The following is a 17,380-nucleotide window of genomic DNA, read 5'->3' as shown; positions in this document are numbered from 1 at the left end:
TTTGTAAGGAAACAGTGCACCTATCTCTGCTTAAGTTCCAATTCTCACAACACTGATCTGGTATAATAGAATATTTTGCTGTAAATAACACATATAGCTTCAGTTTTGGTTGTTGATGTGGAAAAACAAACAAACAAACAAGAGGACAATATTAAATAGGAAAACTGTAATGATTACAAACCACACAGCCAAAGCAAGAAAATGAAGTGAACCATTACAGATTTTACACTCCTTTATTAAACTTTTTTCCTTTTATTTCAGTGGATATAAAGCTCCCAACAGCTGTTTCATGCAACACAGAAAGCTGCTTTTAAACAGTATTATTTTATTGCCTAGCCAACTCTTCCAGCTTTCAGATTGACTCTGCACACCACCAAAACCCTAAGATTGATGATAATGAAGTGACAGTAAAGGAGTTAGTAATAGTAACCAGAGGTGTACATTTTCAACCAGGAGAGATACAGTTAAGAGGAAGGCTTCGTTGTAAAGAAAAATAATGTGCATAATTCAGCAGCTATGCCATTCCACACACATATAATTAACAAGTCTTCAGCTCATTAGCAGGCTGTATAAAATACATATAATATGCTGTGCAAAACTGATTGAGAATAAGAAGCTTCTCATGCATTACAATAAATGATTTAAATTGTTTTGAAAGAGCGGTATCAGTAGCATTTAAGGTTATGATTCTCAAACCTACTTATGGCTCCATCTCCTTCAGACTGACACTTCCACCCTCGTGGTTTTCAAGAGATATCTTGCCATGCTAATTCTAGCATAATACATTTGATCAGTGATTGCTGAGATTCTGCTACAACCCTTGAGAGATGAACAGGACCAAGGCAGTACAAACGACAGCATCAGATAGCTCTACGTAAGCAACAAAGGAAGGATGTACGCATATCACATTGCTTGCATATTTCAGTATCAATGTAGTAAGGATATTTTTGAGGGACAACACATTTAGCACACATTAGCATCATCTCTTTACTTGTCTATATATTAATTAGTAGACTACACAATTTCAGGGTTCCTTCTTCAGACATATGATAAAGGGCAGTACATTATTGCACCTGATGACACCAGCACTTACATGAGACCTTGAAAGTATTAAAGTGTGTCTCAAGGGACAAAATAGTTACTCCTGAGCTGTAGTGACACCTCCTGGCAACAGACCGAGAAGGTCTTTTCCCACACAACAGATTTTTTTCTCCAGACAATTCTCAGGGGTTTCAGCCAAAAGGCGACAGTCATGGTGCTCCCTCCAGCCTGGCTTCAAAGGCACACTGCCCAGAACACCAAGCAGAATCTTCTGATTTATAAGCAGTACTGACATTTTAGAAATCGAGAGGCTAAGATACAGGAATATCAGCCTCTAAGATCTCCAGATTTATTGTACCACACATTGGCCTTTCTTGAGTGGTTGGAAAAATAGCTGCAAAAGCTAATCAACTAGCAGCTTAATTCATACCATGAATCCTGAAAAGTGTTTTCTCACTTCTCTGTGAAACCCTGTCTGTTTGCTAAGAGTTTATATCTTTGCCCTCCACAGATTCCTGACAAATACTGTAAGCATGATTTTGGTAAGAAGACTATAAATTAGCATAGAAGAAACAATAGCTAAAGACAACCTATAACCCAAACATAACACATAGGAAAAACATTTCTCCCTGCTTTGGGGTAGGTAACAAAGTCAGTGTAAGTTGTAAATTCTGTAGAAAGCCAAAGATGACAATTGTTTACATGCATTCTAAAATACATTAAATATCACAGTAGTAGAAGTGAAATAAATCATATTTGATCTTTATAGCAATTTTGAACAGGAGACTTAGAGGCAGAGGGACAGCCATCGACTTTAGCAAGCACTCCACATTTAAAAGTCCTGCAGCACTGACAACTCAAATATTTATATTCAAGTGAAAGTCAGACAGCAAGTGCATTTGTTAGTTTAAGTTTAGCTTGCTGACTAAAACCAAATACACATTCAGTGTTTTACACAGCAATCTGTTCCCCCACCCCAATGGTACAACCACTATCCAGCATTTTGAAGGACTTGATTGCTCTCATTATAACATTTCTGTCATGTCTTTTGTGCTGCCTTTATAGAGTACTATTTCCTTCATACTCACATAAGAATAGAATGCTGAATTTTTGCCTGTTTTCTTTTGTGTCTTTGTCCCCCCCCTTTCCCTCCCCCAACTCTTCAGAGAGGTAATTATGACATTTTAAAGTACTTTGCATATGCTGCAAGGCAATCAAGAAAATTCATTTGACAAACTGGATTATAGACTGTCTGCCAGAAAGCAAAGTGGTAACAGCATTTTCAACAATTTCTCAACGAGTATGCATGTTAGATGCTCACGGCACACTGAAATAATGCACAAGTAAGAAGAGTTCTACGTTTACAGTTTAAATAAAGCAAAAAGCCCCATGAAAATTATGTATTTCCTCTCAGCACATACAATATCAAATTGTAAATTTTTTTTTTTAAACAATTGAAAGCCTAACAAAGTAAATCCCCATTTGACAATTAATTGCCATCTTCAGAAACTCCATACCCACAGATAATGAGCTGAACCACCTATGTGAAAATTTCTACAGGGTAAAATGGTTACAGAACAGTGTTACTTCTCAGATTGCAGTGCTTTAAGAGTTAGCTGCATTTTACCTTCACTCCATCTTATTTTCAAGCAGATAAATACCTAAATACATAGCAATCTCTTTCACTCTCTGCATCTATCCATCAACAGATATATATCTCTTCCAATTGTAATGCAGTCATCTTAAGTTCGACTGCTACTGAAATCTGATGCCAACATTATCACATATTTTCTCCCTCTCACCAATACACTTATAGATATGCTAGTTGCATACCCACAGACATAATTGCTTTTCAGTGTACAGCTTCATCCTCCAAGACACTCACAGGTATACTGGGTACAGAAGTATTTTGTGGGAATTCTTGAGCTACTCCGTATGCAGGAGACCTAGTAGTTAGAGCACCCTGCTTGTGTTAGTTCACACGTTTTTTCTTACTTAACTGGCTTTCATATCAATGCAGTGCAGCACAGTGCAAGCGCAGGCACATCCTAGCAGGCCTGGGGTTCTGCACACAGAAAAATATTCCAGATTACCCGGGATGTGTCAACGGTAGGATGGGAGCTGTGTGCCTACCTAGGGCCGCCCAACATTTCCTATTAGAGGATGCTGTAATAAGTACAGCTAGGTATAGTTCTGCACAAATGTCATTATGCTGACATTTTACACAGGGGAAAGAAAAAACCCTTTTTCCTATGCTTTTTCAATAAATGCCTCATCAAAATTTCACAGTTTGGTAAGAGAAAATGGGAATGCTTTAACATGGACAAGCCATGTTTTCCTGAGAAAATCTGAAGGCTTTCCTGCATTGGTGGGAAGACTTGACATTTGATCAAAACAATAACACTTCTGACATGCCCTAATGACAGAGATGAATTCTTCATGTGGAAGAAGAGAAGCTTGTCTACTTTGTAAGTGTGTGAAATTCTCTGTAGGGGTCTAGAGATTAACAGCTGTGTTCTCTGAAAATTCAGCATGTGTTCAACATATTTTATCTTAAATGTTCAGGGACATGGCAAAAGTCTCCCCAATTTTTTTTTCCTCCCAGTTTGGTGGAACCAGCACAGCTTCGGCTACCTAGGCAACGAGCAGGTAATGCTTCTCTCCTCACAACCACAAAAAATTTGAAGAAAGAGCAGGGTTTTGTTAGTTTTCAAATGGGAACAAGAGTTGACTCACTACCAGAATAGAATAGGAGTAAGGAGACTATAGAGCAGACAAGTGAGATTGTGTGGGAAGTGAAAATGAGAGCAATAAAGAAATACTGAGATCAGTGAACCTGTATAGGAGGGGGGAGGAAGGGGGCTGTTAAAAGAAATCAGTGACTGGGCAAGATGTCTGGAGAAGGCGGCTGGGAATGGAAAACAAAACTGGGATGATAAAGGTGAGCAGTGGAAAATTCTGGAACGAGAAACCAGGTCTGATTTATGTGGGGTACTACAGCAAAGAACATGTGGCTGTGGTAAAAGAGATGTCCAGTCATCAGGATGTGACTTTAGATGAATGAATTTGAATACTTTTCCAGATCTGAATGGGATCTAAGATTGCTGGGGAAAATAATAGAATAATGGTAGGTCTGGCAAAGTACGTACCATGTTCTCCACTAACATAGTTCAAGGAGAACCAGCTATTTTCCTTAGCACTTCATTAGTTCAGGTGGCACAAACCTGCCTGGTGATCCAAAGGTTGCTCACAGACTAAGGAAGCAGACACAACCTCTTTACCTCTTTTAACACCATAGGAAGGTACTAACACAAAGCAACATAGAAGCAATATTAAAAATAAATATATTATAGTGTTATGCATTCACAAGCAGGGAGTAACAAGCCTGCTCGTAGTTTCAGCCTGCTTACTCTTGTCTAAACATAATGAAGACTTACACATCAACTCACCGGAGGGGGGGGAATAAAAATTTATAGGCAATCCCCAACCTTTTTTTGCAGTAAAAGCTGAGAGGTTTGCAGTGAATGAGACACAAGACTGAAGGAAAATTTGGCTGATAAAGGCAGTCAGGAAGTTGCTCTAGAGAACTGATTCTACTCCTGTCTCTACAACAGAAATGCAAAGAATGGCCCTTGATCCAAGCTTGATCCAACAGATATGACCAATAATCGCATGTGCCTCATTTCTTCAGTGACCAGCACGACAGCCTAGAATCCAACCTGCAAAAGCTTTAATACTTGTACCTGCTACAGGGTTTCAATCGGAGCCCGGGTGGTACTGCTACTCAAAAATTCATTAAAAAGCTGTGAAGTACAGTAAGAAAATAGATTTGACTATTAAAACGTCTGATCTCATAGCAGGGTCACAATAATCAGTAAATGGAGGGGGTGACACACAGAACAGGATGGATATTGGATAACTCAAAAGATCTCTTGATCGGGGCACTTCACAAAAAATTTTTTGGAAAAAAATGTCATGTAATTGAGAGATCAAATTGGAGACTGTCTAGAAAACACAAGTTCTAGTTTTGAAAAATTTTGGATACTTGACTTTGTGACTGCTGTTTATATCCTAGATTTTTCACTTTTTATGTTTTGTATGAAACAAAAAGGGACTTAGCACTTCATTAGACTTTGCACTATAAACCCACATTCTTATGCTAATAATGTTTGTGTAACTTCTCATTTATAGCTGAAATGTCCCATCGTGATCTTTTGCTTTGTGAAATGGTTGGTTTCCCTCCCTTCCGAAGGTGATTTTTCTTTTTAATTTTACAGCCTTAGACAGGTTCATTCACCTGTTTTTTGAATTATGGGAAAGTGAAAAAAGCAATACTTGCTTGAAATGGCAAAGGATAAGTGGGTCTCCCTCACCTCAACCCCAATTCAAAAATGCTGAACTTTATGATCTGACATTTTCAGGTTGGCTACGTCTGACTTCGTACTGGACATTTTCATTGTATGTGAAGAACTCGCTCTCTTCCTTACGCCACACCAACAAATAAATGAGGTTAAAGCATTTTTAAAGTAGATCTTGTAAATTTGGCTAGTATTGGAATTACAGTAATATTTCCCATGATGAGCTAGCAAGAAACTACCAGCCATGAAGAAAATGCAGGGCTAGACCACTCCTTTCTAGAGCAGCTGCAATAAAGCAGAATTCTGTACTTCAGGCTCTCACAAAGAGCCTTCTAATACCTCTTGTAGACAAAAACTAAGCTATGTAGAAGGGAATAGATGTCAAGAGAGAATTCTGAGCCTTGGAAGGCTAGCAAGGAAAATGGGCCCAGGCTGTTAACTCCAGAAGACCGCTTCCTTTTGTTCTAGAGGCAAACAGAATCTATCAGCAGTTTGCCAGTTAACATTTTAACAAAGAAAATTATGATCCCATACATCTCTTAGATGATCCACACAACGGTTCTGCTCTCACACACAGAATGCAAGTCCTTAAGCATCAATTCGGCTGGCCTTCAAGAACATGGATGGATCACCAATTTCCATATTAATACTACTTGTCAGGATGAACTCTCTTCACAGGGACAACTTCATGTGCAGTGCTAGTGGCAAGAAAATTCAAGTTCAGAAACATAATACTAGTTACAGATACATGCTACAGCTGGAGAAAGAAAATGTGTGCTATCACATTGTCATGACTAGCTTTGAAGTGGGAGAAAAAGTTGTAGGTGTAAAGAGATCTTAGAGCTAGTGAGCAAACCAAACAGTTTGAGTAGAAGGAATTGGTTTCTTTGGATAGACTAGGGGAGACAGCAGTGGTGTATCAGTGGGAAAGGTAAGGATTAATGAATATGAAATATTTCTGAGAACTGAAAGAAGATGATCAAAACCAGAAGTGGCAGAATAAAGAAAGGCAACAGTTGACTTTATAAAGGGAATTACAACCTAACAGAACAGGCAGGGTGGATTCAGTGGAAGATAACCTCACTGAAAAAGGTCAGAGAGACTGAAAGGTGAGCTCCCATTAGTGAAACAAAGTTAAGAATATGTAATTGAAGCTGCTTAAAAATACTACTGCAAAACTGATAGGAACTCCTACTCTGGAAGAAAGGACTCAAAAGCCTCTCTTCCAGGTGGAGATCTTTCCTACTTGAGCTAAAGGAGCAGTCCCTTGGCTAATAGCATTGTAAGCACTTACTGTATTTGCAGGCCTGCCACGGGAGCAGAACACACTGAGAAATACAATGACTCTTCCTCGACAAAGAAAGCTTGTCTCAAACGTCTGAATTGTATGATAAAGTCAAGTGATCTTCAGCTTACAAGGGAAGAAATAGGTGTTTTATACCATCAGAAAAAAAGAACTCCCTAGTTCTTTCATAGAACAACATTTGTTTCTAGCCCAGAAACACTGCCAGGTATCAGCCTTCAGAAATACTGCATCTTTCTCTTCTCTTATTTTGATTTATAATTACATTTTGAGTATTTGTCTGTTTTTTTTATACACCATTTACACTAGTTCACAATTAAATCATCCACACCATCACCATAATTTGAGACACAGACTTTTCCAAAGCTTCACTCCCTATGTAACAGACATCCTTATTGACTGCTTTCTCGCCTGGAAAAGAGATGAGCATTAAGCACTTCCTTGGAGGATCAACAATACTTGATTATTTCAGATCAAACCTAGGACTTGTTTTATGACCTGGAGTTCCTACCGATGTACACTGTTGCAATTCCCACTTCAGTTCTACTGCAATTCATTCCAGAAAAATCACCTGGAGTATCAGGGATAATCAATGTAGATGTAGTATGGCATGGAAAGTACCACGAACCAACGGATAAACTGGTATGTATTCTCCAGCCCCCGTATTTTGTCATCTGTCATTAACATTGTCGTTTATAAAAGGGTCTCCTCCATTTTGAATCCACTCAGGTTTGAGTTAATTTAAAAATATAGTGCCACAGCAGGAACTGATTCTCAAGATAAAGGATTAAGAGACAGTATTTAAAAATAAATTCAAAACAGTTGTAAATAGCAGCAGAGTTCAGTAATAAATTCTCAGTAGCTATCCTTGGTGAACAGCAGAGGATGTCAGCCTCCTACTCCATCCACATCCCCAAAGGAACCACCTAGTTTTATCTGTACTGACCCAGTACAGTGCTGGCGGTCAACGCAGACAGCAGTGATGAGCTCCATGTCATCTGTCTGCTGACCGTGACCACCACTTCTGCCATGCACACATGGGAACCAAACGGGAGGTAAAATGAAACTGAACTCCAAAGATCCACATGTTTCAAAGAAATCCATTTTTGGAAAGTGACAGTCCACAACGTTTAGCGCCAAGAACAGTCATGAACTGAGGCATTCAAAAATTGTAAGATGGCTTGGGCCTATAAATACAGCCCATTTCCACTGGTTCGTTCTCGAGTCCACAGAGAATGGAATAGGATTAGAAGAACTGTGCTACAAATATCATATTTAAGAAAGAGTGAATTGTTAAAGTAAACTTTAGACAAAACCACAGACCAAGAAATATTTATTTTTTTGCATCTTGACATGTTAAGATAAGCAATATTTATACAAGATGTCCTTTAAAATTAACACATTGCTCGTTTTGACCTTTGAAAATTTCAGCTACCTTCTCTCTCAGACATTTGGTAAGCCTGACTTTCCACAGCAGATTTTATGTCCTTAACTCTTCCGAGATCCAACAAAGACTGCTCCCAGCTTCCTCCCATAGCTTTCCCACACTTCCCAACAGAAAGTTCCATAACCTGAACACACTGAGGTATTTAAACATAAATTTACAAGATAGAAGTAGACCAACAAAAGATTTGGAGCTAGCAGAGAATTCATTTCAGAACAATAGCTTTTTTTATTTATTTCTGTTTTTACAGTGAAACCATAACCAGAAAACATGCAAGTATCAGTATACAAGTAACTCTCTATTTTGGGGTCCTGAGAAGTTTCAGCAATTGCTTGTAGCGTAATGAATGTTTGTAATTCATTAGATTCTGTTTAAAAATGCAAAGCACGCCACAACATCAATGATGTTCTCTTTATCTTAACAAAAAGACTATTACACTTAACATTCTTCTGACAGAGCTAGCATGTTTCAAAATATGTATTTCTTTTTTACAGTATAATGTTTACAATGGTATGTTCATATTTGAATTTAAATTAACTGTATTAATGTCATATTTCAGGCAAGACCATGCTCTGCTAATTATCCCAAAGAGCTTCAAAATCTTTACAGTATATTCACTGCATTTATGTCATCTCCACAAACTTACTGATCTTGTTTATATAATTTTGCAAATGACAAGATGTGTAGGATAACTATCTAAATGAACTAAAAATTGTGTCATGGACAGATCCTTCACAGATTTGCAATTTGTAGCTGTCAATCTTCCTACAGCTGCTAGATAACAAAACAACAGTTCTTTTCTTCATGCAGACGAGCAAATTCAATAAACATTGGTAAGGGTTCTTTTCCAAAAGAAAGAAATCTCTGCTTCTCCACTGTCTATTAAACCTTTCCTTATACACATCTTAACTCCTTTCTTTTTTCCCTCAGGGAAGGAAAAAAGTCATAGCAATCCTGTGTATTTTAGCACCACGTTTAACCAAATCTGAGTTATGTGAAAAATGGGCTTGCTGACTACAAAATATTTTTGTGAAAAGGAAAAATATTGGGGGGGGGGGGGGGGGGGGGGGGCAAGGAGAAGATATATACAGACTTACAACTCACACCATGTTGTAACTGGAGAACACACAATGGGAGTAGCTAAAAATGATCATTAAAGGCAGCCAACACATTTTTATTTCACCTTCTCAATCAAGACCTGCCTGAAATGGGCCAAGTTATATTAACATTTGATAGAGAACACAAACGAACAATAATGGGATCAATATTGTGTGAATCCTGTAAATTCAAAGTTGTGAAATGAGCAAGGGCACTGCCTATATGATTTCTTTTTTCTTTTCCTCAAGACGAGGGCATAAACTGAACTGTAGTTACAAATGCTGCTAAGAATTGGATTAGGGACCAACATCCACAGTGATAGGAAAGAAAAGGAATTCAATCAATAGAAAATCATTACGGAAAGGGCAATAAAAAAGGAAAATGAAAACAAATTGCTACCACAGCAGAGAGGGATTAAATGGCTGAAAATGCAAACAACCTTATATTCCATCTTATAAATCACTTCAAGATTTCTTCTTTCTTCAAAGAAATGATATATCACTTTCCATAATCACAACACCAGTTCTGTACCATGGATTTTCCCTTTGAAATCAAACTCCACATTAGACAGAGGTGTTCACAGAATGTGTTGCTCCCAGGGGCTCAAAAACTCTAAGCCTCGGCAGACTAACGCACTTCGTAAGTCCATCAAGGACCACGAAACAAAAAGCATTCAAGGCAGTCAGGTATGTTGGGTCCACCGAGATTCACACCCAGCACCACTTGATGCACAAGAACAGTTTAGAGTCATGAGTTGTACCAGTTCTTACACAAGATATTTTGAGCCGTAGCTACCTTGCGCAGCTAAAGAAATACTCCTTTGTGGGTGCAGCGAACAAAGTGATCAGGACACGGACTCGCAAGAGGAGAGGGTGCTCGCAGGTGCCCGTGTTCAGTGAGACACTGGCAGACAGTACACATTTGCCTCCTATACCTCACCGCTTTACTCTGGTCTAGGTGCACATGCCTTATGATGGCAAAGGGGATTCGTGAACGCTGCGGAGAGAGAGACCTTTAACATCACACCCGCTTACGCTCCGAGGCAACCGAGAAGGGGTAACATCGTTTAACATAGCTAAATAAATAAATATTTCCTCAGTCCACCGAGTAGGAAGGGCAGAGCCTCCAGCTGAGAGAATAACTGGAAAGTAGGAACAGCTGAGAAGAATTAACGGCACCGGCAGCCCCGAGCTCCAAACCGCCCCGAGCGCCCGCCGGGGAGAAACGTACCAGCGGCGGCGGGCGCCGGCCGGACCCGCGGCAGCCCTTCAGCGCGGGGCTCGCGAAAACACCCACGGAAACACCCGTGACGACGCTCGCGGCCGCCCCACCGCGGCCCCGGCCCCGGCCCAGCTCGGCCCCGGCCCAGCTCGGCCCCACCTCACTCCCAGCGCCCCCCCCGCAGCCTCGGGGCGCCGCAAACAATGGGCGGGAGGCGAGACCCGCCCCGCGCAGCTCCGCGCGGCGCTCGGCATCCCGGCTCCGCGCCGGGCGACGGCACCGCGGGGAGGGGGCGGCCGCAGCCAATTCCGCGGCGCCGGGAGGAGGAGGAGGAAGGGAGGGAGGACGGACGGACCGACTGACTTACTCGGGGCTGCGGCAGGCCGGCGGGGGAGAGCGCGGCTCCGGGCGCGGCTGGCGGCGCAGCAAACTCGGCGGCGCGGCTGGCCGGCTGGCGGCCCGCCCCGTGCGGCCGCACTTCACACCCCCGCCCCGCCCCGCCGCCCCGCCCCGCCCGGCACCTGCGCCCGCCCCCGCCCCGCGCGCCCCATTGTCCGCCGGGCGGCCCCGCCCGCCCCCGCGCACCTGCCCGCCCTCCCCGTCCCGCCTGGGGCCCCCCCCCGCCATCCTGCCCCCGAGCGCCCGCCGCCCCGCTCGCCGCTCGGCGGGTTTGGGCCTCTTTCTTTTCGCTTTCCCGTCCCCGCTCTCCTCCGTGCCCCCCTCTCCGCGTCCTCCTTCCTCCCCGCGGGCCTCTCCCCCCGCCTTTGTCCCTTGCAGTACCCCCCCCCCCCCCGCCCCCGCCCCCGGCTGTAACCCGGTCCCGCTCCTCCGGTGGTTGTCCGCCCGAGGCCGGGGGGCGGCGGCCGTAACGGGGCTCCCTGTCGGGCTGCGCGGCCGCGTCTCGGCGAACCCGGCAGCCGCCCGAGCCGCCTCCCGCCCCGGCTCCAGCCGACGCCGCAAATGCTCTTCAGCGATCAATAAAGAAGTCATCTGGCTTAGCTGCGGGAAGGGTATCAAGCAGAGATTTTTCCTCTGAAAAGTAAATCCTTTCACTTTTCCTGCTTCGCATCCTGGCGAACTTTCGGGTTGCTTCCCTCGGCTCACCTGGCTCCCGAGGAACGGGCAGGTCCTGTCCAGGCCCTCGAGGAACTGCCGCTTGGACAGTGCCGTGCTCGTCTTTAGCACCTGCAATAGAGGTAGAGCAGACAGCTCAGGTTCACTCCCGGTGGGGTCCCAGTTCATCGGCAAAAGCCCTAGGTTTTGACTTTGGCGTAGAAACAGAAATCTTCTGGTTTGTGTCGTCGCACATTTTGCAACGACGGCCTTTCAGAATACTCTCTTTCCCAGCCAACATCGGAGATAGTTGGCTTTCAATTTGAAACTTAAGTGTAAATTTGAGCTCATTTTTTGCAGCTTCTGTTTTGCTGCTGTTGTTTATTAAAATCTCATATCTGGGGAGTTGCAACATAATGTCTAGTCTGAATGTCTTTGTTTTACTGTCATTTTCACTGAAGAAAAAAACAAACAAAAAAGCCACTAAATTGATGATTTGGGTGGTTCTAACCTGAGTTCAGAATCTTGATATTCCCTTTGGAAATAAATGGAAGTTAAAGCATATAGAAGAGAAATTATTTTGCATCTTATCTTCAAGCATAATCTATTAGGGAAATCATCACACCCTTCTCCAGATACAGGTTCCTCTACAAATAAGGAAGGGGATTGCTAGAGAGGAAAGTGATATTTGTGCAGGGGATGAGGATGCTAATATATACTTTTATATATAATTTTTTTTTCTTTTTCCTGCTGGCAGTCCTCTAGTGACAATCCTGTTTCTCAGATTCTGCAACAGCAACTTGGCTTCAAGCCGTAAGCAGGGGGGCTGACTTCGATATCCCCTCCAAAATCTTCTCTTCTTCCTCTTCCATCAGCGGCCCGTGCAGATCCAGTGCTGCCACCTTTGTCATTCGCCGTTCCGCTGAGCTCTGCCTGCCAGCCCAGAGCCCACCTGAGGGACAGTCTTTTTCCGCAGCCCTTTTCACTCTGCTTGGGCACTCTCTCCCATGAAAACACACGTGCTGGTTCTGTCACCGCGTTATTTCTTGCGGTGGGGGATTTGCCTCAGTATTGTTGCTGCTTTTATTTTTCTTGGTGGCGTCTTGCAAGTTTCCAAACCCTGCTTCTTGCTACTCTTCCAAATGAGCCGAAGCGCTACGGCTCCCTGTTCTGTCTTTGGTCTGGGGAATGGACTCACTGTTGGCCACCATTTTGCAATTGCATTTGATTTCTTTCTCATTGCTCTCATGAACCAGACCCAGCTAGAAGGACCATGCTCGACGTGGGTGCTGAGGCTGGCTGGCTGGAGCCCTGCTCGCTCATGCGCACCTGGCACCTCTCCCTCCAGGCCACTGGCTTTGCCTACCCTGCTCAGCTGCCTTGTGCAGTCTTCCTCCTCCTCCAGGCTGTGCTGGGTTTCCAGCTCCAGGATTTGGTAGTGGGGGGGCTGCAGAGGTCACCTCTGTGAGGCGGGGGTGACGCTGCCCAGTGCCGGACACAGCCGGTTCCTCAACCGTCCCAGCACAGGGCACAGCTGAGCCCATCAGAGAAGCTCTGAGTAAGGAGGAGGTAGAGGAGTCTGGGGTGAGGCAGTGAAGTGAGCCGGGGGGGGGGGGGGGGAATATTTTTTGGCTTTGCTTCTCAACATCCAACTCTATTTTTAATTGGCAAGAAATTAATTTAATTTTCCCCAAATCAAGTCTGTTATGCCCATGACGGTAATTGGTAAGTGATCTCCCTGTCTTTATCTTGACCCATGAGACTTTCCATCTTATTTTCTCCCCCACCTTGTTGAGGAGGGGAGTGAGCAAGTGCCTGGGTGGGCAGCTGGCAGCCAGGAAAAGTCAACCCACCGCAGGGGCTACAGTCATTGGAGAGGAAACAGGATCCTGTTCGGAGCACATCAGTTTCAGTGCAGGCTGTGTTACAAACTTCTGCGTGTTGTGATGGTCCAGTACTGCCAGAGAGGGGTCCTTTTCTGTCCATTCTGGCATCACCACCCTTCTCTTGGCTGCCTTTCCCACTGACTCTGCAGAAGGTGTTGGGGGTACTGAGAAGATATCTTTTGCTGAAATTCCCATTAGGCAAGAAATCATTCACATTTCACTGCAGTGTGACACTGTCTGAACAGGGCGTTTCAGTAGACTGTAGCACCTTCAGTTTTCTGATTACAATTCTTGTCTGAATCTACTAGAGCCAGGTCAGCTTGTGTATTTGCATCCTATAGTCGCCTTTGCAGAATTATACTGTGACCGCACGGGGCAGAAATCTCTTTTTACTGTCAGTCACTATACTCTTTGCACTTCCCTTACTGTCCCATAAATGATCTCAACTGAACACTCATTACTGGAAAATAGAATGCTCCCCCCCTCTTGCTACTTCCTGAGAATATCTCTGTTTCAAGTTGTGAGCATGTGTCTGTCTTATAATATCACTGACTAAATTGCCTGGAATTTACACTTAGTTCCCTGTAAACGTAATTGTAGATAAATGCTGGGCGAATTATTTTTTCCCATGCACTAAATTCAACAAAGATGCAGTTTCACTTAGTTCTCTCAAATAGTTACCGTTTTGGATTATCTTTGCTGCATAGTTTTCAGGGGTATTTTCAGGATAAGATTCACAAATCGGCCAGAGTCGTTTTCATCAATCTTTCCTCTTCTAGTATCTTAAAGGCTAGGTAAATTTTGAAGCATGTAGGAGATCCAGGTCTAGTTCTGATCTCTGCCTGAGTGAATTTGAATTCTCATTGTTGATCTACTAAGTTGGAAGTTATTTGGGGGTGTAAGAAGCAGGATAAGAAGATTATTTTCCTGCCAATACTGTTTCAATACGTACAAATAACATTAACTGGAGCAGGAATTACATCAGTCTTCTCTCAGGTGAGAACTAGGAGACTAGAGTCCAGCTCATACTTTTCAATCAGCATTTATTTCCACATGGAGTTCAACAGGGCTCCAGCAAGAGAAGCTAGAAGAGCCCTGCTTTGCAGCCTTGTGGATGACACTTACCCTGGATATAGTCAGTCTTCTCTCAGGTGAGAACGAGGAGACTAGAGTCTGGCTCATACTTTTCAATCAGCATTTATTTTCACATGGAGTTCAACAGGGCTCCAGCAAGAGAAGCTAGAAGAGCCCTGCTTTGCAGCCTTGTGGATGACACTCATCCTGGATATAGCAACATGGATGCAAATCACTAACAAGAAAGTGAACTAAGCCCAGAGTGTTAAGGTGCTTTTAATTCTTGTGGTGATACTTCTCCTGGTACCTTTCTAGGGTTTGGGTGGACAAATTGACAGTCCAAAGCAGGGAAACTTATTATCAGCTTTTCTCCACTCATGCCTTATGTTCTTTCTGTTCTTAGTTAGAAGTCGGTGTAACTTGATATCATAGCACTGCATAAATTTTTCCTTGCCCTTTCCATTTTCTAAAATAAAACTATTATCTGCTCTGATCTTAACACCTGGGAAGTGCCTCCTTCAGTTTATACTAAGTTCAGTGTAAACTAGAACGCTTCCTGGAAGCATCCATAGTTACTTGTTTTTGTAGGTACTTACCACAGGATGAAGAAAACTTTGTCAGAGACAGGAGAGCTTGTGTAGTTTAACACAAAATAGTCACTCTTGAACGTTAGCAAAGCAGGCAAAAGCCCCTCAGAGGCTGTTCATAAGCAATGTTATTCTTCACTATTAAGTGTTTCTGAGCCAAAGCCAATCTCTAGTATACCAAAAAACTTTGTCACCGCTGTTTGGAGGCAGATCCACACTGTGCTTGTTTCCAAAGATGTAACAACACCTTTTCTTTGAAGATATGCCTGTTCCTTCTTCAATTGTTTTACTAAGGCTGCTGGAAGAGTGGATGATCCCCATCATACTGGGATGCTGTTGTCCTCCCTCTTTCAGTTTGGAGTATTTTTGATGGCACTTGGTGAGCAAATTGTTCTTTTTCATGCTACACTTTTGCTCAGCAAAGTATTTCTGCCTGTCAGCTGTAACAGACTCCGAGAGATAATGTTACTTGTTTCACAGATTTCTTATTAACAGCTTGTTTTTGCTTACAGGACTCAAGAGTACATCTACTGTATATCACCAGCTCTCAGCTACATTTCTCTAGTGTAATATTTGTAATATTATCAATGTTTCTGGGGCTCATATTGCAGCTGGTCCCATGATTGAGCTGCAATTGAATTGGTTTGTGATCTAATAGCTCAATTGCAAATATAGCAGCCTTTTTTCCTGCAGAGAGTTTAAATCAAGAGTTTGTGAATCAGTTAAGGTCATATGGCAGATATCCTCTTGCTCTCTGGAATTCTCAATATTCTTAAGCACTGTAGGTGCTGGTGTTTCCCCGCCCCCGGTTTCTTTTTTTGGTTTTGCCCCATGACTCTTCATCTCCTGTAAGCATTTTTTTTCTTTCTCTCTACTGCAGATACACTGGTTCAAGCTTTGTGTCTCTGACCCTGTCCTGCTACCTTAGCTTCTTTGCATGGCATTGTTTATCTTGTCTGCACTGCGTGTTGGTTTTGATGTGCTCTTTTTCCTGCAAAATGTAGCTGACCTTGTTTGTGCATTGCTTTAGAACCTATGTATTTGTCTTAACAGTAATCCAGACCAATCAAAACCTCCTCTACTTTAACCGGGAAAGAGGTGTCCCACAGACTATCTAATCTCTAAGTAGAAAATTTTAGTATCTCCATACTTTTAATTGGGGATGGCAGAATTCTTAGGTCTGTAATTTAAATATCTGTTCCCTCATTACTACTCCCTGTTGGCATCAGGAAATACATAGTCACATTCTCTTGAACTTTCTAGCTACACTAGCTGTTTCAGTGTCTCAAATATTATTCCTTGTCATGGTGGAACAATATTTACATTTAAAGTATTCCAACTTAGAATAGGCAACATGTAAGTGAATCTCTATGTGCTCGATACAATGGAAAAACAATTTGATTCTTTTTCCAGAATAATGCTTGGAAATTTTAGCTTTCATTTAAAAAAATCTGAGCTGTGTGGTTCTTAGAGTTGCAACATTAACCCAAATGCGTGAAGTAAGCAGAAGACAGAATACCTGTGAAAAAGGGAATATAATAAAGTTTTGCAAAGAAAATTGAAAGGTCTGCTTCTTTCTTAATGTATATTTTATTTACCGTTAATTACCATAATGTACCCTTAAGCAAAGTTGTCATGAAATATTATTCTGATTATATCAAACTCAGAGCCCTAGAGAGTCAGGCTCAGTGAATGCAAGTGAAATTGCTTCAGATTGCAGAATACAACTAGACATTAATAGCAGAATTGTTTCCAAGCAGATAATAACACACAATGGCTTGTTATTCTTGTGATGATACTTCAGATTAAAAAAGGGTACGAAAGTGGAAGTCAAAACTTATTTCATATTCAGGGCATAAAATAGCAGTAAAAGGGCAACTAAGTATTCTGTCTCCTTTTAAAAGATGGTGTCACTTAATAATAATCCAAATAGTAAGTGTTGATATATGACCAGTTTTACAATAAAACCTGCCTAGACATGAAGTTAGTTTAAAAGATTCTTGCCAAAATTTCACTGGAGAGTGCAGACTACAGAAAAATTCTCTAAATTCTCTATTCTCAAACCATTTAAACGAGAACACTCCATTGCAGTAGACAAATCAACTACCCTACTGAACTAGACACCAAGAGAAAGCATCTCTCAAGAGACAAATTTAGAAAATAATTTGATACGTGTCAGAACTGAGAGATATTTAAAAGGTAAACAAGCCTACAAACATGTTTTGTTCTACAATTGCTGTTACAAACCCAAATGAGCACAGACATGAACTGATTCATGTGATCTAAATACACCCATCAAACATTAATACTATCTG

General features: G+C 42.3%; 1 protein-coding gene across 1 annotated transcript in view; it reads right to left on the bottom strand.

The window, feature by feature from the left end:
• Positions 1-10,920, bottom strand: part of SEMA6D (semaphorin 6D) — a 233,407-nt gene extending 222,487 nt beyond the window's left edge. The window contains exon 1 of the mRNA XM_069798271.1: positions 10,833-10,920. The gene's annotated coding sequence lies outside the window, so the exon portion shown is untranslated. The remainder of the gene's footprint in view (positions 1-10,832) is intronic.
• Positions 10,921-17,380: the final 6,460 nt, after the last annotated feature.

The sequence above is a fragment of the Haliaeetus albicilla genome, chromosome 12, assembly GCF_947461875.1.
Source record: "Haliaeetus albicilla chromosome 12, bHalAlb1.1, whole genome shotgun sequence".
NCBI lineage: Eukaryota > Metazoa > Chordata > Aves > Accipitriformes > Accipitridae > Haliaeetus > Haliaeetus albicilla.
The sequence above is the reverse complement of the archived record's forward strand: the minus strand, read 5'-3'. Positions and strand labels throughout refer to the sequence as shown.